The 22841-nt window shown below is 49.5% G+C and overlaps 1 long non-coding RNA gene across 1 annotated transcript; it reads right to left on the reverse strand.

The window, feature by feature from the left end:
• Positions 1-5142: 5142 nt before the first annotated feature.
• On the reverse strand, positions 5143-9844 carry LOC144326294 (uncharacterized). Its single transcript, XR_013391476.1, has 2 exons — positions 9517-9844; positions 5143-7184 (listed from the first exon to the last, which is right to left on the reverse strand). It is a non-coding gene; the product is annotated as an uncharacterized LOC144326294 (long non-coding RNA).
• Between the last annotated feature and the right edge of the window lie 12997 nt (positions 9845-22841).

Genomic DNA, 22841 nt, shown 5'->3' on the forward strand with positions numbered 1-22841 from the left:
GAGACAGACAATGGTTGGGAACACTTGGGTTCTTCTGAGCCGCTCTAAGGAAGACCGTATGCTGGATGTCCCACCCGCTGCCGCTCCACCAAGGTGCCACTATACTCACAGCAGGAGTTTGTAAGAGCGAGTCGATAGCTAAGATATAAATCAATTGGGACGTTTGGAACCTGCACCCCCCAAAACTGGTACTGGATTCCAGCCCACACCCATCCTTTCAATGGTACCGTCCCCCTCAGCTCACCTGGTGGCAGGCATTCTTGAAGAGGTGGTCCACCAAAAGCCAGATCTCCTTGGCCGCTCAGTGGAGTCATCACCATCCTGGGGTACGATATCCAGAAACTGCTTCTCCTGGAGGTCCAATGACAAGCGGGGCTGGCATGAGAGCCTGACAGAATGTGTGCCTGTATGCATTCTTTCCTTGCTCCAGCTGGGTGGACAAGTCTTGCCCTCTGAAGCCACAACTAGGGCTGGGCGATAGCTGGCTTTCAGCACGGTGATATATCACTAGCTAAACATTGCAATACACCAATATATCACGATGTCTGAAATAAGATGGAGCTATGTAGAGGCATTGGCTGGCTTCACGGTTTCCCCCGCATTGTGATTTTTGCTGCCCCCTGCAGGAGGGCAGGGGAAAGCTGAACCGGCAGAGTCCACAGGGGCTGCAGGAATCTAGAGAAGCATTGTCTGGCTTCACAGTTTCCCCCCACATGGTGTTTTTTGCATAGTAGACACACACATCATGATTCGCAATATATTGCCAGGTCAGAAATTATGAAACCAGTCTCACTATCTAGACTTCAAGTTGATTTGAAAATATATCTATATTGACGTATTGCCCGGCCCTAGCCACAGCAAGCATCTCAAGGGGGAAAAGAAAAAACAAATTGCTCGCACCCCAAATCCAAGCTCCCCCTCCCCCTATTAATATGCAGCTCGTAATCCTCCCACTCCGGATGTGCAGTTCACCCAAAAGCTTACTGAATATGCAGCTGTGGACATGAGGTTTGGCTAACATTTTATTTAAATTGTTGGAACCTGCCCTGGGACCTTAGGGTGAAGGGCAGGAAATAAGTAAGAAAAACAGCAACAGATCATGGATGGGCCTTCATAGGTTGATGGGCTGCAGCCCCAGCCAGCATGATGAGATGATGGGGTCACATGTTCACCACCCCTTGTCTAGAGCAGTGTTTCCCAACCTTGGTCCTCCAGCTGTTTTTGGACTACAACTCCCATCATCCCTAGCTAGCAAGACCAGTGGTCAGGGATGATGGGAATTGTAGTTCAAAAACAGCTGGAGGCCCAAGGTTGGGAAACACTGGTCTAGAGCACGTTGCAGAGGCAGTGGTAGAAACTGAGCAACAGCTGGAGCCCCAGCCCACGACTTTGTCTGGGCAATGCAGCACACAGCAGCTGGTGAACCATGCCTCCTGCCTCCTTCCCATCTTCCTCTCCAGAAATGTTCAGGGTGGTTAGTTCTATCTCAAGCTACCACATTCAAGAGAAAGAGAAAGAGAGGAGGGGGGAGCAAGAGAGCTTTAGGAGCACAGCAGTGGCAAGCAGCCCATCACTAAAAGGAGTTGGCAAGGATGGAGAATTTGATCCCCTCATCCCCAGGGCAGCTGTTGATTAGGAACCAGTTCATCCCCCCTCCTCCCCCCCCCCCCCGCCAATACTCCCCACCCCTGGAGAGAGAGAGAAAGCGCATTGGTGTGGGGAATGACACATACTGTATCAGAGTCTTAGTGCAAGAGTAGCTGGTGCATGCTAAAGAACACAGGAGCCTTGCTGGGTTAGATCAGCATTTTGTTCCCACAATGGCCAACCACATGCCCTTGGGAGTCCATAGGGACACGGGGACAAGAGCACTCTGTCCATCATGTTCCCCAGAAACTGGCAATCAAAAGCATGTGGTTTGTGATAATAGTGGCAAGAAATAGCCCTGACCGGTAGCCACTGATAAACATATCCTCCATGACTCTAAATGTCTACAGCTGTCCAAATTGACAGTCACCACTGTCTCCTTGTGGCTAGGATAATACACCCAAGTATATCTGATTTCGAGAGGAGTGACATTTCCCTGAGCCACCCCAAAGCAGCCACTACCGCTTCCCAAATGCCAGTGCTCAGGTGGTAAGAGTAAGCCAGAGTGGCATAGCCTGTGCAGCAGTTGCTGAGCACAGAGACAAGGAGAAAACTGGCTCTTGGGGCCAGAGGGGGCTGGCGCCTGCATCATGAGACTGGGCTTTCTGCCTCCCGTGCTGCCAATCGCAAGCGGACCCAGAGCCGAGCAGCGCAAAATCAGTTACAAGCAGTGATGGCAAATTCTGGTTTCGTCTCCGTTCTCCTCTGCCGAGTTCTACAAGGGCCACGTTGAGACTAGGGAAGAGACCAAAGCAGAGAGCTAGAGCCACCACCTGGACTGGATTTGAGTCAGAAGGCAGGCAGGTGCGGGTTGCCTGAGAGGAAAGTCAGGTTGGTGGGGTAGTGCCTGGTTTGCCCTAAGGGACCAGCTGCCACTGCATGGAGCAGCTGCTGATCGTTGACAAGGGCAACTCCATTTACGTGCCTTCGAGGCACATGCACACTGCCGCAAAGCTGGAAGGGGCACTTGAAGGGGCCAAAATGTCCCCCCCAGAGCACAAAAGCGGCAAAGCGGCATGGAAACAGCATCTCGACTCCCTCCCAGGAGCTTTGGCACCGACCTTTCAGGCCTGCGGAGAGTTGGAGCAAGGAGTTTTGCAGGGAGGCTGCTGGTTTTCAAAAGGCCTTTCAAAAGGGTTTCCGGAAGTTTAGAGGGTGTTTGCAGGCTTTTCCAATGCTGTCCCCAATATACGCAATTTCATTTAAACGCACGGTACCTCGGAACGCAACCCCCGTGTCAACGGGGCGTTGTCTGTACCTACAAGAACATCTAGAGGATATCAAACCAGCTGTTACCTTCTCCCTGAGATCAGAGGAGGAAGGCAAGAGCAAAAGACAACCAAGGGTGTTAATGGCCCAGGCCCTGAGAAGAGAAAGAAACAGCCCGTTGGCTGAACAGTATCTGGGCAGATGGCAGGGAAATGCACACGGTTCAGTGGCCCTGCGAAAGGGCAGGTGGGAGGACCAGAACCTGGGATGACTCAGTCAAGGCAAACAAAGGGCATGAACAGCACACAGGAAGCGGATGCACAGCTACAGAAGCTGAAGCTGAATGCAGCGGAGGACCCCCAGCCCCCACATTTCTGAGTGGAAGAGCAGCTGTTTTTCAAGCAGGCAAGCCGAGTGGGAAGGGTAGACATCCAGCACAAGGCTTCCAAGGAGGTCCCGAAGCAGCTTGATAGATAGCTCCCACTGATGGTGAGGAAATAGTCCTTGCCACGGTCAAGGTGAAGGACAAAGATAGCCTCAATCTTCTCTTCCTTGCTGACGTACACATCCAGGGAAATGTCCACCGTCTCACCTAAAACGGGAGGAGGTCAGGTAGATACACTCTATGGCACAGCCAAGTTGGCTTGTCTGTAAATTAAAAGTGAAGACGGTGAAGAATTGAACAGAAGGACACAATGCGAGCCTGCTGGATCAGGCCAATGGCCCATCTAGTACAGCATCCTGTTCTCACAGGTGTATGGGGGAAACCTTAACTTCAAGAATTAGGAGAAGAAGCGACTCAGTTCCCACCCCCACCCCACTTTCCTCTCTAGTCCTCCAAAGCAGCAGAAGATGGTGACAGGATACTGGGGGGTGAGAGAAAGTGATCCTAACAAAAGAATATAAAAAGGGAAAGCATTTATTTGTCTCCTAAAGGATTTTTGCGCCCCCAATGTAACTTTCTTTTTGAGTTTACATTTCATTGAGTTTTTCAAAGTTTGGCTAGTTCTATATGTTCCCCAAGATATTTTTGTGCCTCCACAACATAAAAATACGCATTGTTTTAAAAAAGTAATTTTTGGACGGACTGCTCTCACTGGTTCCCTGCGATGCCAAAAGGTGTTTTGGGACCCTCCAGCATTTTTTGGCTTCAATTCATTTGTGTGTGTGTGTGTGTGTGTGTGTGTGTGTGTGTGTGTGTGTGTGTTTAAAGCTGGTCACACACACTTTTACACTTTGGGCTCAGCTGCTTTGACGTGTGGCCCTTGGAGGCTTGAGCATGGGGCAATGCAGCCCACAAATGTTAAGCCTCCCCTGCTCTACCAAACTCCCAAGGTTTGAGGGAGGAGGGTTGGGAAGAGGAGGGGAAAAGGGGGGATGAAAAGGAAACCAAGGCCTTCCCTAGATGACCCTTGGGGTCCCTTTCCAACTCTACAGTTCTCTGATTCCAGAGAGAGATGCGCTGGGCTCCAAGTATCCCTCGCAGGGCTCAGCACGAAGCCATGGCTTCCAATACTGGCTGTCACTGAGCTTGGGGATAAAGGAGAAGTGGAGGGTGACCTGCCTGTTGTTTGTGATCTGGAACTTCTCCTTCTGCAGCTGCCGGAACTTCACGTTCTCAAACGGAAACTGCAGAGCAAAAGGGGGGGGGGGGAGGAAAGAGAGTGCTTGCCTTCAGCAGAGGCAAGGAAACGTGCTCCAGGGGGAAGTTTGTCCTTGGCCCCGGGCTCTCATTTAGGGGACTGCACATGCAACAGGTCCACGTGGGGCTCTCCAGATCTTGCTGCACTTGCCACTGGCCATGTTGGCTGGGGATGATGGGAGTTGTAGTCCAGCATCTGGAGGGCACCACGCTGGCTACCCCTGGAGTCTTTGCCTGCGAGGAAGAGGAAGAGGCTGCCACTCAGTGGAAGGGCATCTGCCTTGCATGCAAAGGTCCCAGGTTCTATCCCCAGCATCTCCAGGTAGGGCTGGGAGAGATCCCCCGGAAATCAAGACTGAGCTAGATGGGCCAAGGGCTTCTTTCCCCCCTGGTCTTTTTGCAGCAAACCCTCTTTAAGGGGTTGGAGAGGATCCTATTCGTCTTTACCTCCCTCCAGGGAGGGAAGGAATTCGTTCTCCATCCTGTCCATCAACTGAACAATATCCTCAAACACTTTCCGGTACCGTCGGTCAGCCACAACCTTCACCTATTGGGGGGGGGAGCACATTTGTTGGGGCTATGGACTAAAGGGGGGGTATGAGTTAAGAGCAGAAAGGCCTGATGCCATAGACATAGAGAGCGAGTAATATTCCATAATAAGAGAGAGAGCAGCTCATTGAGACCTCTTCTCCTCTCCGATCACATTTTTTATCCTTTGTTCTGTCCAGCCGCATGGCTGCATTCCAAAGTCTCCTGTTACCTCATCCGGTCAAGCTTGACACTCCCCTCTCCTTGTAAGGTAATCATTGCCCAGAGGAATGTCAGGGGGCACCCTGCAGTATTTACAAGCCTCTGCCTTGGCTTTATGACTCCCACATGCCCTCTTTCTTTATATTTTAATCAGAGCCATATATATGGTCATGTCGAGCGCGATAAGCGACTCTTGTGAGACTGGAGAACCATGCAATACATACAGAAATTAAAGAAGGAATACATTGTATATAGCAACACAAAATAATGCAAATAACTACTATAATAATCACTATAATCAATAAATGTCGAAGCCAACTTCCATCCGGAAGCCAAGAATGTAAGAATTCTGATTCCAAGCTGCATGGTAGGCTTCCTTTCTAGTTTCTTAGCCATGCACTGGTGTCACCCCTATAGCACTGAGATTGGTCACTGTATGTTCCTGTAAGAGAACAAGAGCTATTAAATATGAATTTCAAAGTATATTTACAGTTTGGATATATGCCCCATGATTCTTTCCCCTCTTTAATTTGAAAACAAATGGGGGCAGGCTCATGGAGGGTCAATTGTACTGGAGGCCAAAAGGTTTGCTTAGGGGATATGCTATTAGTAAATTGAAAAGATCCATTGACAGGCACACCATGAAGCATTATGCCTGAATGACTGGCAAAGGGCGGCATGTGCATACATAACCAACATTTAGAAGCATGCAATAAACTAGTAAACTTAATCATATCTTGTACAAAAATATTATTCCTCCATATCTTATGATAATTTTCACCCCTAAAAGTCTTATTCAACAACACTGTTCTTCTAGTTCGAGAGTGGCTGAGTCGTGGATACTGCCAGCCAGAGTAGGATTCAGGCGACAGATGCTTGCCAGCCGATAAGGTGAAATATGGTGGTTTCAACTGGACTGGATCGTCTGCTTCTCTTCCTTGTATAACGGTGCAGCAAAAGATGGCAAGGCAAATGGTTAGGAAGGCACTTCCGCAGTTGAAGGGACTCGCCATGGCCGCACGCATCGAGCTGGAACCCATAAAGGCTTGTCCTCGACGTCCACTGCCGCGTACCCTCGTCCCCACGTGATCAGCGGGACAGGTCCATGCCATGCGGGATCAGGCAAGCGTCGGTACACCACCAAGGGGCGAGGGAGTGCCTCCTCCTTCCTAAAATGCAATTCCGCGGGATTATGGGTCCTATTATGTGGATATAAAAGATGGTTAAGCACAAAAAGAACTTGGTGAACAGCCGAAGGGATATCCGCTGTTGGTATGCTTCGGCCGCCAAGCTGTTTAAGCAATAGTGTTTTGAACGTCAGGTGTGCTCTTTCCACTATAGCTTGACCTGTGGAGTTAAAGGGTATGCCATGAGTTAATTTCACATTCCACAACATACAAAATTCCGAAAATGTTTTAGAAATATACGCTGGACCATTATCAGTTTTGATACGCGCAGGTTTACCCATGACTGAGAAACAGCGGATAGTGTGCTGAATGACATGCCGAGCTGTTTCCCCCCTCATGGGCGTAGCCCATATGAATCCAGAGTGGGTGTCCACCGTGAGGTGAACCTTGGAGAGTGGAGCCAACACAGGTGTGTGTGTGACATCCATCTGCCAACACGCCAATGCAGACGTGCCCCTAGGATTGACAGCATCAAAAGGAATGGCCAGCTGAGATTTAGAACAGGAAGCACATTGGGACACAATATCCCTAGCTTGAGCCAAAGGAATAGAAAACTGCTTAGCCAATGCTTTCGCAGGGAGATGAAAGGTGTTATGACATAGTATAGGATCAGAAAAGAGAGAAAAGGCAGAAATGTCCCTCAATGCTGCATCTGCTCGTGCATTGCCTTCTGCTAAATACCCTGGGTGCGATGTGTGGGAGCGAAGATGTGCAACATAATAAGGGAACTCTCTGTGCTGAAGTAAGGCCTGCAGGGCAAGAAACAAGGAAAATAAGTCAGAATCCAAGGAAGGAGTTATATAAGAGATTGGTAAAATAGCAAAAAGGGGATATACATACTGAGTATCCACAATAAGATTGAAAGGTTGAGTAGGAAAGGATTGAAAGGCAAGAATCACAGCCACTAGCTCAGCTCGCTGGGCAGAAGACTGTGGAGGGGTAAATAACATTTCCATTTTCCTCCCTCCTCCCATGTCACCACCCCCCTACTTTTCGTTCCATCCGTGAAGAGGGTTAGTGCAGAGGGGAGAGGTGTGAGAGACAAGGGGATAGCCAAAACATAGGTGACCTGTGTCAAAAATGTCAAACGGTCATCCTTTGGGGGGTTAAAAATGATGACACCTATAAAATCAGCCAAAGCAATTTGCACGGCAGCATTTGTGATCAATAAATGCTGCTGTTCAGTCTGTGAAAAAGGCAAATAAATTGATGCAACATCAAAACCGCTCAGAGCTATCGCTCGTGAACGTCCTTTGATAACAATGTCTGATGTGGATTCAATTACTGAATAAATGTTCTTCGGAGGGGTATGAGGTAAATGTAACCATTCTATAATGCAGATAGTCTTCTTCTTGTCTGTCTGAGCATATTAAATTCCTGTTGGCAACAATGGTGTAGCAAATACTGTCAGATGCAGCTGGTGTTCAGCACCTCTAGGTGGCGCCTGCGGAAAGGTTTCAATGCTTCACCCACAAGATGTTGACAAAGTGTAGGGGAGTTCCGCATGCTGTGAGGCAGGACAACCCACTGATATCGCTGTGTGGGCTGCGAATTGTGATATACTGGCAATGTAAAAGCAAACCGTTCCTGTCTGCTGGGGCCAGTGGGATGAAGATGGTTCAATGTGGCCAAAAGTCAATTGTTCAGAAATAAGCTATTCAGAAACAAGCTGGTGCTACGGATTTTTCTTTTGGTGGAGGCCACCGTTCTACCCACACTGAGGTATCGGTGATCTTGGTTTGCCACGCTGGAAACGTTGTATCGGTGGCTACAGGCTGGTTTTTATTTTGCGCTGCCACCAGCAGATGAGCTGCTGTACGTACAGACTGACAAATGCGAAGCATGGCTGCTGTGTCTGTGGCAGGATTGTGTATGATCGGTCTCAATACAACTTTACAATCCTCATTTGCATTCTCAAAGGCCAATTGTTTGATAATTATTTGTTTGGCTTCAGGATTTTCAATTTGTCTACTCACTGCTGTAATCAGCCTGTCCATAAAGGAAGAATATGATTCTCTAGGTTCTTGTCTGATTGAACCCCACCTAGACTGGATACTGGTGGGTTCCGGGATTTTTCTCATTGCTTGTTGAGCAGCAAGAGCAGTATCCCTCAATAAGATCTGCAGCAGTGTGGCTTGTACTGAAGCCTGAGCAAAGGGGCCATGCCCCATCATAGCATCCATCACATCTGCGAGGGTAAGATTAGGATTATTCCCTCTTGCTTGTTGCTGTAATGCAGGAGCATAAGAACCACAGGCGATTTCCCATTCATAAGCAAACAATACACCAGCTGATGGGGGCAAAACTGTACGTGCCAAAAGCTTGATGTCATCTGGCACCAACAGCTGGGCTAATGTGGCTTCCAAAAGTGCCTGTGTGAATGGTGCTTGAAGTCCATTCGTCCTCACTGACAATTGGAGCTCTTTCAAGATTTTAAAGTCAAAAGGTTGGTGCTGGGCTTGAGTTCCTGCTGGAGCACCAGCAGGGGGCACAATAACAGGGAATGCCATGGTATCCTGAGATAAGGAACAGGCAAGGACTGCACGTTGAAAAGGGCTAGCTGGTTCTGCTGCTGAAAGAGCAGGGTCATTGCCAGCCAGACCACTGTATTTTTGCAGGAGTGGGTCCTCTGGTGAGGAACTGTAGTCCGGAGGTTTGGGATCTGGGGCTGCAGGCAAAGCCAGTATTGGAACAGATGCCAGCACAGCAGGCTGAATTAAAGAAGCTGGAGGTTGTGTTGGCAATGCAGCCATGGAGATATTTTTTGGTGATAAAGAACCCATAGCATATCGAACCTTGCACCAAGCATTTAAAATCCGAGCACTACTGCTGGGGAGCCCATGAAAATGTTCACCAATCTTGTCCCAATGTTTTAATTCACATGTTCCATTCAAAGGAAACCAAGGACAATGTTCATCAATACACAGAATAAGCTGTATCAAATCACCCTCTGGAACTTCCAATTTGTTGGAGGAGAGGAGAAATTTTAAGTCTTTTAAAAATTTCTGTTGCGGAGAAGTCAAAGAGCTGCCCATGTTTCTAAAATCAATATAAAAGAAGGAGAAAAGGGATCGGACTCACCGGGATCTTTTTTTAAAGATGTAAAGCGCTTTGCAATCCTTGCCGGACGTAGTGAGCCGATGATATTCACTGCTTGGATCGAAAATCCTCTCACAGTTTCTTTTAAAATCCTCTTTGTCTGCCTCAGACTGTTTGCTTCAAATCGCTTCTTAGCTCTCTTTTAAAAACCTCAGTCGTATCCTTTTATTCAGCCTCACACGGGGCACCACTTGTCAGAGCCAGCCTTACAAGTGGCACTTCTTTAGTATAAAATAAAGACATAGAGAGCGAGTAATATTCCATAATAAGAGAGAGAGGAGCTCATTGAGACCTCTTCTCCTCTCCGATCACATTTTTTATCCTTTGTTCTGTCCAGCCGCATGGCTGCATTCCAAAGTCTCCTGTTACCTCATCCGGTCAAGCTTGACACTCCCCTCTCCTTGTAAGGTAATCATTGCCCAGAGGAATGTCAGGGGGCACCCTGCAGTATTTACAAGCCTCTGCCTTGGCTTTATGACTCCCACACCCCTGTTCCCAGCCCTGAAAGAGGCAAGTACTGTAACTCTGAGAGCTTCCCCAGGATGGCAGCGGCTGTGACTTCCGGAGCCAATGGGCTGATGCCAAATGCTCCAAGCCAAGTACCACAGAAGCTCCATTGGATGAATGGAGCCAACGGTTAAGGTATACAGTTCAGCCCATGTGGTCTGCCATGCCTGCAGGAGCAGCGTTTACTCAGAAGAGTGGAGAATGGAAGCCTAGGGATTTAACAGAGCCAAAACCTGCCCACTCCTTGCACCGGAAGTCATTGGCCAAGGAGGAGCTCTGTGGAAAGGGGCCTGGTTGTTGGTCAGGGCCTGCCCAGATTCGAGGAGGTGCCACATAGCAGGCAACTAAAAACCCTGAATAGACGATAGCCCTGGCCAGGGCAGGTGTTACCCCTGTGAGGAAGAGGGAGCTGACGGGCTTGTGGTCGCTCCTTTTCAATTCCATGTGGCTTCGGTAGCTGAGCTGATTCACGCTGCCTCCTCTCCAGAGGATTGGCTCACACCATGCTGGCACACGGCACTTCCCACTGCAAGGAGACAGGAGAGACACCAGGACTGTTGGACTGGCTGAGGCAACACACAAGGCTCACACAGTCAAACTTTGGCTCCACACACGGCCTGTGATCTTGACCACGGTCAAGAGCTGGAGATGATGGGGGTTTGGGAGTCCAACTTCTGAAGGGGCGGACCTTGCAGGTGTGCAGGCATTTTGCCTCATGGAGAGAGTTGTCAGGAAATCAAAAGCTGCCTTCTACCAGGTCAGAATGAATTTCTGACCTCCCCCAGTTTGGATTCCTACATTGCAGGGGGTTGGACTAGATGACCCTCGTGATCCCTTCCAACCCCACAATTCATTAATTAAGTCTACTCTGGCTGGCAGCAGCTCTCTGTGGCCCAATCCTTTTTCAGGTGGAGGTGCCTTTCAACTTGAGACTCTGCATACAAAGCATATGGCACACCACCAAATGATGATCCTTCCCCAAAGCAAGGGGCCCCGTTATTCTTGTTCAGACACTATTTTTTCAGTGATCCAAAAGACCCTTTCTGGCACCTGAAATGCTGCCCAAAGGAGCCTGCCGTTTTCCGGCTTCGTCACTACATGTTCCGCCTGTCCTTTTGATTTCCCCATTACCACAGCAAGAGCAATGAAACTAGCAGGCCTAGGTGGCTTCTGACAGTTGTCAAGAGCCACAAGAATATGCCAAATCCTGGATGGTGAGGCTCAATGGCTACTAGCCATAATGGCCACAGACCATACTCCACCAAGAGAAGCAGTATGGCTTGGAGGAGGGGAGCGTGCTGTTGCACTCAGGTCCTGTTTGTGGGCTCCTCGAGAGGCATCTCATTGGCCAATGTGAGAACAGGATGCTGGGCCAGATGGACCAATGGCCTGATCCAGCAGGGCTGCTCTCATGCTCTTATGCCCTGGCAGACTCATCTTGAGAGAGCACCAAGTCTCATTCCCAGACTTCCTTGACACAAAGAGGATTCTCTGCTTATACACGCCATGAAACAGAGGATGCTGGTTATCAGGACAAATGTGGGGGAAAGGCTGCTTGTGGAAAAGGAGCCAAAACATTTCCAGAGACTTTGAGCAGGGATGGCTTGAGGAAGACAACATATCACAGCCTTGCATTTCACAACTCGCCTAGCAGCCTTTGGCAACCCGGAATTCCATGCAAGCAAAGTGAGCAGGTGAAGGAGAGCTGGATCTCTCTCTTCCTCCGTGGCTTGGTGTCCATTCTGGCTGCAGAGGAAAGGAAGTCCGCCCAGCCCTCAACTCTAGCCCTCCTCCAACAGCTTGCTTAGCAGAAAGCCATGTTTAAAATATATGTTTTACTAGCCTGCTCAGGAGGATGGAAAGGCAGGACACTACTAGCATCTCAGCCGACTAGGAAAAACAAACAAGCCTTGCAGAAGAATGATTGAGAGGACTTACTTACAAAGGCTCAACTATCAAGCAGGCGCTTACCTAGAGTCCCAGCAATCTGTTTTAGAGTCGAATTTGTACGTCGGGATGAACTTGATCTCTCCCTCTGTGAAATCAGCAAAAGCTGTCTTTTGGGTACGCTGAATGTTTAGCTAAAGCCAAAAAGAAATCGCTTATAAGCAGAGAAGCAAAAGACCCCCTGTTGCCTGACAATGGAGTCTATTAACAGCCACTGTTGTGCTGGAAGACCAAGGTGAAGTACTAGTAGGTTAAAGGTAAAGGTAAAGGGACCCCTGGTTGGACAGTGTTCTCGAAGCTACAAACATGAGTCTGACCAAACTGCGGGAGGCAGTGGAAGACAGGAGTGCCTGGCGTGCTCTGGTCCATGGGGTCACGAAGAGGCGGACACGACTAAACGACTAAACAACAACAACAAAGGGACCCCTGACCATTAGGTCCAGTTGTGACCGACTCTGGGGTTGCGGCGCTCATCTTGCTTTATTGGCCAAGGGAGCCGGCGTACAGCTTCCGGGTCATGTAGCCAGCATGATTAAGCTGCTTCTGGTGAAGCAGAGCAGCACACAGAAACGGCGTTTACCTTCCCGCCGGAGCGGTACCTATTGATCTACTTGCACTTAGACGTGCTTTCGAACTGCTAGGTTGGCAGGAGCAGGGACTGAGCAAGGGAAGCTCACCCCGTCGCGGGGATTCGAACCGCCGACCTTCTGATCGTCAAGCCCTAGGCTCTGTGGTTTAACCCACAGCACCACCCGCTTCCCTACTTTGGCTTTTGGATAGCTATTGGACCGGGTCCAGTAGGCTTCCTCGCGCCTCACTGCTCTTCGCGAATAGCTCTCCGTCAGCTACTTGTAGCAGAGTCGACACAGCGGTTGAGAAACTGTTGCGATGTGTGTGTAATAAATCAAGCTGCACGCAAGCGTTCTTGCTTATCTCCAAAAGTCTTTAATCGTGTAGAAAAACATCATAGATCACCCGGTGAGAGAGCACACATCTTGCTTCCTCACCGCAGAAACACGGAAGAACAAAGCACACAGAGAAACACTCCCTTCTGTGAACAAAGCCACGCCTCAGAATGTGAGACGTCACTCAGAACTGCTTAACCCTGTAAGTTCTGATTCTCTCCACACCTACTAGTAGGTTAGCCAGGTGTAAAAAAAGGGGTATACCTGCTGAAATCCTATCTTATACACATTTATTAAAGGTACAGGATGCTTGTGCAGTTTTGCCCCATGTCATCTTAAATTACTTTGCTGCATCACACGGCAAGAAAATCCTCTAACTCAGGAGCAGCAGACACGTGGGCCTCACAATGCTGCAGAACTACAATTCCCTTCATCCCTGATTACTGGCCATGATGGCTGGAGCCAACAGGAACTGCAGCTCAGTAACATCTGGCAGACCACAGGTTAGCCATACCTACAATATGCAATGTTGTATGTACCAATAATCCATACAAACTGTTAACAACCACCAGAATACACCCCCGACACTATGAGCAACTGCAAAACCATCCTTTTGCATCCTACATTGGCTCCCAGGACGTTTCCGAGCACAATTCTCAGTGTTGGCGCCAACCTTTAAAGCCCTAAATGGCCTCAGCCCTGAAAGAGTGTCTCCAGCCCCATTGTTCAGCCCAGGCATCAGGGTCCAGCACCGAGGGCCTTCTGGCGGTTTCCTCACTGTGAGAAGCGAAGTTACAGGGAACCAGGCAGAGGGCCTTCTGAGTAGTGGCACCTGCCCTGTGGGACACCCTCCCGTCAGATGTCAAGGAGATAAGTAACTATACAGCCTTTAGGGAAGTTTTTAATGTTTTATGATGGTTTTGCATATGTTGGAAGTCTGAGGCTGCCCCCCCTTGCCTTCCTTGCAGCATCCTTCTCAAAGGGCTAAGGCATGACTACGCTCACAGAGTTGAAATCCACCGTAAGGTGCAGCAATCAGGCCTCTGTTTCAACACAAAATACCGATGATCCTTATGCCAAGTGGGAGAAAGGTCGTCAACATGATGAACACACAAAGCTTGGAGAGAAAAATGTAAAACAAAAAGCACCAGCAATTTAATTGGACTTAATGGAAGTCTCTGCTGCTAAGAACATGTGAGCAACGCAGATTTTCCAGACAGATGCAAAACCTAGAGCAGGAAACCTTAGACCTTTAGATATTGCTGGACAGCAGCTATGCTGGGGCTGATGGGAGTCCAACAACATCTGGAGCGTGTGCTGAGCTAGGAAAGCCCTCTAACTGGGAAATTGCAGAGCAGTCCTACTTATTCCAAGGCAACCCTCCAACTTAATTGGGACTTGCTTCTAATTCAGGTTGCACAAACCTGCAACCTTAAAAAGCATTTGTAGAAGTCACAGTCATCCTATGTTCTTTGCTCCTAACTGCCTGAAAGTGGTTTCTCTAGCCTAGGCTGGGGTATCCCAGACAAAGGAAATAAACAGGGCAATATCCTAAACCACCACATATAACACAAAGATGTCTCTCACCTGGTCGTAGGTCAGAAGTCTCTGAAGCTCATTTTTAGTGATCAGATGACAGTGTTGGAAAAAAGCAAAGAAACCACAGCTACAGGCTAGCTCACGGGGTCGGGGGTCGGGGGGCAGCCTGCTGCCACTTCCTGCAATATGTAGTAAGACTGATAACTAGGATTGGGCAGTATGATCATATTAGGCTAGTGCTCTGTGAACTAGACTGGCTCTTGAACTGCTTCCAGGCCCAATTTAGAGCATCCCATTTGGCCTTTAAAGTGTTTCAAGGTTTGGGAAAAGGGTACCAGAAGAAGGCCCACTTATTTTTGCACTGCCTCTCCACTTTAGCAGGGGCAGCCCTTTCCCAGGGAACTCCTGCTCTTTCAAGCATGGCAGGGCCTTTTCAGTCATGGCACCCGACCTTTCAGAATAATCTCCCAAAGAGGTTCACCTGGCCCCTGCTTTGATGTCCTTTCAGCAAAGACTTTTAGAATTTCCCCTGGTTCTTTAATTCATGGGCAGGGCGCTTGTGGCCCTCCAAACCCTGCTGTAGTACACAGGAACATAGGAAGCTACCTTATACTGAGGCAGACCATTGACCCATCAAGCTCAGGACGGACTACATGGACTGGCAGCAGCTTTCAGGCAGAGATCATGCCCAGCCCGATCTGCACACACTGGTGACTGAGCCTGGAACCTTCTCCATGCAAAATGGCCGCTCTGCTTTCGCGTTACTGCCCTTAACAAACTGCAACTCCCACCCCGATCACTGGAGAAGTTGCCCACATTTGCTATAATCTAATCTAATACATCTCTGCCACTCGGTTTATGTTGCTCTCTACTGGCTGCTCTAGTAGAAACCTTAGTGGAGCAGCTGCAGCAGCAGGGATCGCCGACACTGCACCCTCCTGGTGTTGCTGAAGTGGAACTCTCATGAGCCCCAGTCAGCAAGGCTAATTCTTAGCGATTATGGGAATTTTGGTCTATCAACATTTGGAGAGCACTATGCTGCCTGCCATAAAGAAGGCTGATCACTGAAGAATTGATGTTTGAGACTCTTGAGAGTCCCATGGACTGCAAGAAGATCAAACCTATCCATTCTGAAGGAAATCAGCCCTGAGTGCTCAATGGAAGGACAGATCGTGAAGCTGAGGCTCCAATACTTTGGCCACCTCATGAGAAGAGAAGACTCCCTGGAAAAGACTCTGATGTTGGGAAAGATGGAGGGCACAAGGAGAAGGGGACGACAGAGGACGAGATGGTGGGACAGTGTTCTCGAAGCTACCAGCATGAGTTTGACCAAACTGCGGGAGGCAGTGGAAGACAGGAGTGCCTGGCGTGCTCTGGTCCAGGGGGTCACGAAGAGGCGGACACGACTAAACGACTAAGCAACAACAAATGCTGCCTACCCTGAGCTACACACAGGCAGGAAAGTTACAGAAACATGACTCAATTTGCTTATCCAGATAGCAGAGACCAACAAGTTACATCTTTGTAATCCTGGTTTCGGCGCTCAAAGTCTTCCACGTGGGCAGCAAGGTGGGAATTGACCATGCAGAAGCTGGTATTGTTGAAGACAAACCTCACGGCCACACACCCCTTGTTACCCTGCAAGGGGGGAGCAAAGATGGCTCTTAGTGAGCAAGCAGGAAAGAGGGGGAAACTGGTTGGCAGAGATTATAAAAACAGATAGAAAGACAGAAAGATAGACGTAGGGAATTCCGCTGTCAGGGTCTACTCCCCATCTTCCCCATGATGCCTCTGCCCACTGTCTCCCTCATCACTTCCTTGATGCGGCTGAGCTGGTCCTTCCTGACAAAGATGAGCAACATCATTCCGACTAGACGCACCAGCTGCACCTAGAAGATGCAAGGTACTGGGATGTCTACCAGCTCTGTTCATTGCTTGCTGTCCTGGGCCGGCTGGATGCAGATAGGAGTGGCAGGGGGAACCAACTGGGGATCCCCCAAGGGAAGAAGGCTCAGAGCCAGGGAACTGGTGGGGGGTCGTCCGAGGGAGAAGAGGGAGCAGACTGTGAGCAAGAGGAGGTGTTGGAAACTGAAGAGGCAGGAGGGCAGGAAGATTCTGTGGCAAACAGCAGCCCAGAATCCCAGGCAGAAGTGGAGGCTGGAGGCGGGGGTCAAGAGGCAGAGCTCAGGCAGGCTGCTGAAGAAGCCAGGGGGTCTCCCCATCCTGCTGCGATCAGCTCCCCTCCCTGCTGGTCTCCCAGAACACAGAGAAATTAAGAGGAGGGAGCAAAGACAGGCAAGGTGTCAGAGTCTCAGGTTGCTTGGGAAGGACCAGGGGGAGGAGGAGACTTCAGAGAGTGGTGGGAGGGTAGCAACCTTCAGCCTTCACAACTACCTCACTGGGGCAAGACCTGTTGGGAAAGGTTTCTGTGATCACAAGGCCTGCACGGTTTGGGTTTCTTTGAATAAAGAATGTTGGCTTCTTTTGAATAAAACACCACTGACACCAGGTGTTTTTTCTTGCTGACCTCCTCCTCCTCACTCCAGCTCCTGACAGCTGTCTGGCTGCTGAAGAAATGGGTGGGGTTGGACTTACTTTCTTGTACTTGGATTTGGAACGCAAAGCCTTTTCCACAGCTGTCAGCCACTCTTGCTCCTTTGTCGAGTCCAAGTAGAAGAAAGCCTCTGCGCTCAGGTCCAGCTCCTGGAACCGAATGCCAAAGTGCCAAAGAGAAGGATGTGGAACTGCAGGAATAGGACTCCAATCATGCTGGCCATGAAGGAATGGGCATTCCCCACTCTGAAAACAGCACAGAAATACAGCCTGTCTAGTAAAGGGGTAAAAAGAGCAAGCTAAACAGCCTCTGTAAAACAGATTTTTCTATTCATGACAGTAGGAGGGCAGTTATATGCAAGACTGTATTCAGTACTGTTCGTGCCTGCAAAGCTTTCGGGACAGACATACTCCGACCCTTTCAACCAGTGCCCCCTAACTTCCAGCTGAAACCAGGTACCTTTTTCATACCACAAATGTTCTTCAGTGGTGAACCATGGCATCTCAAATTCCAGGGGAGCCCTGTACCATGCCAAAATTCAGTGCCCCACGCCTCTCAACGTCTATTCAACATCATAGTTGCGGTGTCCCCTGTGGGGCCCACAAGGCTTCACGCCAGGGTGACCAAACCAGTTGCACTCCCCTAAATCCATCTAAATGTTATGGGGGGGGGGATTTGTCCCACTTAAGTTGCACTTTATAGCTCAAGAGGGCCCCTCTGGCTGATAATAATATAGTAGCACAGGGGACGCATCACAGAACAAAATGACATGTAGTTGGTCCACCACAATTGCAAGATTATTGCATCCTTCAGGAATGGTGTGTCCAGCTCCATCTGAGTCATCATCCAGGCACGCTGTGGAGCTGCATGGATGAGAGATGGGCATCTTTGGCCAGTCAGGGGTGAAGAGCTGGCAAGATCCCCTGTACTGAGCAGAAAAGCAAACTCTTTGGCCTCCAAGATCTCTCCCAAGTCTCAGCAGCCCTCACTGTGAGCCATACTAGAGGAATTTTGTCCTGCTTTTGCTGAGCTACAACACAGGAGCGCACCCCCAGGGGGCCATGATGTGGTAACCCTGGCGAAGCATTGCAGAGCAACTGAGAAAGCAGAATGATGTTTGCGTGGACAGTCCATTAGAAAGCTGCACTATTCTTGCATCGATAGCACATTGCAGAATACGGCCCCCCTCCAGGCAACAACATCCGCCTGGAGGCACAGTAGCTTTCATTCCGGAGGTTGTGGTTTTACATCTTCCTATTTATTTATTTATTTATTTATTTATTTATTCAAAATTATTGATTTATTTCATAAAAATTATACACTACCAGATGGTAAGAAACATCAAAGCCGTTTACAGAAAGATAAAACCATAAAATCAGGAAAAACCTACAGTACATTAAACGCTGAAGAAGTGAATACCAGAATAGATCAGAACTCACTCCCAAGGTAAGGGGAAGAGACATGGCTAAGATGGCAGGACAGCTTACTCTATGGTGTTAACCCCTTCATGCACTAATTAGACGGAAGCATGTTGGTTATATGAGACTGGTTATTCCGCACAACATGCTCTCACGCAACCCATGCCCTCCAACTGAAAACCCATTTCCTGGACAATATCAACATTGTGTTTTGTGCCTGTGAACTGCACAGTGAATATTTTGATTAGAAAAGAAAACAGCCCGGTGTTTCAGCTTCTCAGAGTTGTTTTATTCAGTGCGCTGCTACAGCTTGTCACACCCAAATCCTCCAAAGGAATCTGCCAAAGTGCTTTTCCAGGCAAAAGGGGGCAGAGGGAGAGAAACCAAGAACCTCAAATTCACTAGACCAGGGATGGGGAATTGTGTGGCCCTCTAGATGTTGTTGAATTCAATCACCCCTGACCGTCGGCCATGCTGGCTGAGGCAGAAGGCCATTGGATCTGGCAATATCTGGGAGCCCACAAGATTCCCAGCCTCCGCCCTACACAAACAACCAGGCACTCAGCTGTGCGGCACACCTCTTACCGGAGGGAGGATCACTCCAGAGGCAGCTGTGGCATGAGGGTGCTGGATCATGCCTTTGTGGGCACACCTGAGGATTAAAGAGGACCTCCTAGGAAGTGTGCTTGGAGATCTTCCTTACCACGTGGCTCTCTGGCAAAAACACAACAGTACTAACGGCCATATGGAACCACACCTCAAAGCTGGATCAGACTTCCCAGATCCTGTAGCCTACATCAGGAGGAAGACTGGGGCAGAGGGGCCTAGAGTGGGAGTCAGAGCTGCTCTTAGGGCTGCATGTCTGAAGCATGGGCAGAAATCTTTGGGTGTGAGGTTGCATGGGGCTGTCTCTTTGTGTTTTGCTGGTGCCAAGCCGCCAGCCAGCCAGAGGCAGGCAACCAACTGGCTTCAGGGGCAAGCTCCTTTGCAAAGCCAGTCTGACTTCACCAAATGCAATGGCAGAGTGACCATTCGGCCCGTGTTCTGCTTCGCTGTGAAATGGCGTGTGTTCCTCAACCCAGAGAACCTCTTTTTCAACCTCAAGCTGGTCTAAGGAAGAAAAGCATAAGAGTTAGTCTTGAATCCCCCCACACATGTGCTGGGAGATGCCTGCACACCGCACATGTAAAGCACATCTCCTCCCACCCACACCCAAAAAGTCCTGGGAACAATGGTTTGTTAAGGGTGCTGGGAATCGTAGCACTGTGAAAGGAAAAGTAAGGTTCTTAGGATGCTTTGGAGGGGGTGGAATGTTGAATACACAGCGGCCACATGGACAGACGGACACACCCACACACCCCAGCATAGCTTCAACTTTTAGCACAAAAAGTCTTCAGCCAGATGTCATGCAACCCTTGGGCAGGGGCAACTTATCATTTTATTGATTTTCCATAACAGCAATTAAAAAGGCGGACAATCTTGCAAAGGAGTATTGCCATTTAAACTGCTGGTGTGACGTAGGAACCTGAACAAAGAGAAGGAACCAACTACCCAGAGTCTGCTTCCGATTGCCCTTGTTCTCCACCTCCCTCTATGCTAATCAGCCGCAAACAAGAGTTCAGATTTGAAAGCCTTGTTATCACCTCATTCCCTTCAATTAGCCAGCTGCTCTGGCAGATGACATCAGTTCCTTCCCGCTCCCAATATTCCTGCTCCTAACCTGGTTAGCCATAGCCCAGAAGCTGAATCTCAGGGGAACGTCTTTGGGCTGGGAAGGGCTCATCTTTTCTGGGCCTCTTCTCCCCCTCAGGAAGGGGTGCTTGGCTCCTGGCCTGTGAAATGCGCTCAAAATGTAAAGATGCCTTCTTTCCAGGGAGCCAAGGAAGAAGGGGGGAATCTGAAATACCTCCAAACCTTCCCATGTCAGAGATGCAGGAGTTGCGTCACCTCCAACTTCCTCAGGGATGAAGCAGCTACGAAAAACGAAACATCTCACCTGGGCACGGTTTCTGAGAGAGGAACAGCAGAAGACCCAGACTCTGGCAAGATGAGCATTTGCCCAGTGGATTCTGGCCGGTCCATGAGGGCAGACAGGGGATGGCTGCGGTGGCCACCAGCCCCTTCCCACTCCATCTCAGATACAGAACGCATTGGCTCTGCCATTCCTTGGCTCTGGCGCCACCTACTGTTGGCCTCCTTGCCTTCCACCCTCCCAGTCCCAATGAGCACCATCCACCCCTGGTCCAGAGGCGCAGAGCAGTAGTTAGGTGATCTTGAGCCCCGGCAGAACCATCCAGATTGCGCCCCCCAGCCATGGACAAGTTAGCTCTTCTTTCTGCCTCTCCTCCACCCCCCTCCACCCATTCAATTCACCCTGGAAGTACAAGTATCGAAAAGTAAAATGTTAGAGGTTTCCCCTCCCCCCCCCATAGCAATATAATTGGATTCAGCTAGCTGGTCAGTCTACTTTCGGTTTCACTCCTGGCTCCTTGTTAAATTAATACTGCATCAGAAACCTCCCAAGCAGATATCCAAAGTTCTTTGGCATTAATGAGATGTCTCTTCTAGTCCAGGGGAGTCTTTTGATCTTCTTCCAGGAAAGCAAGAGTCGAAAGCCTTGATTTTCCTTTTTTTCTTTTTGCAGTCATTTCCACAGAGTTAGTCATTATTAGAGTTATTAAAACCTTATTTTATTAACAAATGCAATTTTTTTAGTCTCCCTTGCTTTCCTGCTGACCTTCAGCTTAAACACAAACTGCTCTGGAGTGAGAAAAACCCATCACACTCAAAAAGCCCAGCTGGAGGGACCTGGAAGTGTGCGGGGAAGAGCAATTTTGTAGTGGGTTTGTTGCACAGGAGCACCAAGTTCACTAACTGGCTGATTCAGATTGAATCCCATTCAAAAAGAGTGCAATGGTGTGTGTTTCAGCCAGCCATCCGGCTGCTGCAACTATTCCCTGGGTGCCACCACACTGTCCTGTCTGTGTGTTTAGAAGGGAATGGGAGCTATGCTCCCCCCGGAGACACGCCACTCCTTCTTCCTTAGCTGTGCTGCTCAACAGTTGAGGCAACCTTCACAGTTCTGGGATGCCGAGGAAGCGAACCAATAGTCACGTTCATCTGTACTGGCTCAGTATGACCTATTCTGACAGATGCTGCCTTTCATATTCACGCCCAAGAGCCTTTCTGCTCCAGAGATCTGGGGCTGAACCCGGGATCTGCACACCAAGGCTGGAGTAAGAAAGAGCCCCAGTTGACACGCCGGGCATCCCTGGTTCCCCCTCGGCAGTGGCAGCAGTAGCGGCAGTCTCAACAGCCCGGAGCCAGCCTGGTAGTGCACTTGGCTCTGGCTGGCTTCAGGAGCTGCTCATTGCCCTGGCACCCGCCATTTTGCCTCGCCGGAAGTCCCCATATGATGTGTCTTGGGCCGTTGAACCAATCACGCAACATTCCTTCCCTACTAATAAATCTACAACACTTAAAATATAAATCTGGGGACCTTATATGAAATCCGGGGACATTCCGGGGACGGATTTTGTTGGGGACAGATTTGTAAATCCGGGGACTGTCCCCGGGAGACGGGGACATCTGGTAATCATTCCGTCATAGGGCTTCTCCTGCCTTTGCCAGTATGTCAGCCTTCTCAGCCTTCAGATGCACTTGTACGTCTGGCCATATGGGATTGTGAGTGGAGAAGGTGGCGCAGTCTGGATGAGTCCCTCTGTCTTGCTCTTTGGTCACTGTTACCGAGCACCATTTTGGGCCGATCAGGATCTATGGGGAAGGGGATCCACCCAGAAGTTGTGGAGGGAACGGGAAGAGAAGCTTGGTCAAGAGACTGGCTCATGTCAGAAGGAGGCCTGACTGCATCCTTGGCGAAGCCCAGGGCAGGGCAGGAAGGCAGCATTGACCAGCGGGAAGGCATTTGGAGGCAAATCATCAGCAAGGAGCAGAAAATCCCCTCCCCTTCCCTCAAGAAGACTGAAGAATCTCTAGTCGGCCTTCAGGTGAGTTCAGCATCCCAGGTCTCTGGGGTGTTCCTGTCCATTACAAAGCTGACTCGAGGCTCCGTCAACTGAGCCCCTACACTCCTTGCATACATGAAAGGGGCACAGAAAGGATGGGAGGCAGCCTTTTCCTGGAGCCGTCTTACCTGCAGCAGTTCAGTCGCTGGCTGCTGACCCTTTTCCTCCATCACCTGGATGATCCTCTCAAGAGAGGAGAGTTTCCTGCAGAGTCTGGCCAGCTGCTCATCCCTTCTCCCTGCAATCTCCTTCTCCACCTCTTCCACATGATTCAGCAGACGCTTTTCTTCTTCTTCTTCTTCCAGGAACTGGCGCAGTTGTCTCAACTTCTCCACAGTCTTCAGCCTCTCCGGTTGTGAGGAGGTCGGAGGAGGAAGATGGTCAGCCTTCAAAATATCAACAAGAGAATTAG

The sequence above is a fragment of the Podarcis muralis genome, chromosome W (genome assembly GCF_964188315.1).
Source record: "Podarcis muralis chromosome W, rPodMur119.hap1.1, whole genome shotgun sequence".
In the NCBI taxonomy this organism is placed as follows: domain Eukaryota; kingdom Metazoa; phylum Chordata; class Lepidosauria; order Squamata; family Lacertidae; genus Podarcis; species Podarcis muralis.